The sequence below is a fragment of the Rhagoletis pomonella genome, unplaced genomic scaffold (genome assembly GCF_013731165.1).
Source record: "Rhagoletis pomonella isolate Grant_MI unplaced genomic scaffold, Rhpom_1.0 Rhpom_scaffold_00001, whole genome shotgun sequence".
Classification (NCBI taxonomy): domain Eukaryota; kingdom Metazoa; phylum Arthropoda; class Insecta; order Diptera; family Tephritidae; genus Rhagoletis; species Rhagoletis pomonella.
Genome location: NW_023458555.1, coordinates 90308286 through 90308771, shown reverse-complemented (window position 1 = coordinate 90308771; position 486 = coordinate 90308286). Strand labels below are relative to the sequence as shown.

General features: G+C 34.0%; 1 protein-coding gene across 1 annotated transcript in view; it reads right to left on the bottom strand.

Moving 5' to 3' along the window:
• Positions 1–486, bottom strand: part of LOC118748704 (poly [ADP-ribose] polymerase) — a 143564-nt gene that overhangs the window by 63905 nt on the left and 79173 nt on the right. The gene's annotated exons all lie outside the window — the stretch shown is intronic.

Below are 486 nucleotides of genomic sequence, written 5' to 3'. Positions count from 1 at the left end.
ATATAACTGTAATTTCCAGAAATACGAAAACTGCGATATTTTAGTAATTACTGAAGATAATTCACTCAAAATTGATATTTACAATAATTTTTAGACGAAAAATAAGAATATTATAAATTTTTGGAAAATGGGCGTAGCCACGCCCACTTATGGTTACATGTGTATATCTTGGTAACCGCTGCACCAATTTCTTCCAAACTTGGCACAGTTGTTGGCCTTCGCACAACATACCAAATGGCCGAAAATTTTTAAAATCGCTCAATAACCACGCCCACCTCCTATATAACGGTAATTTAGAGAAATACATAATCTTCGATAAATCAGTAAATATTGAAGCTAATTTATTCAAAATTGATGCTTGCAACAATTCTTTACCAAGAAATACGTTTATGGTAAAATTGTGGAAAATGGGCGTGGCACCGCCCACTTATGATCACATATAAGTATATCGGTAACCGTTCTACCAATTTGTACCAAACTCGGTGT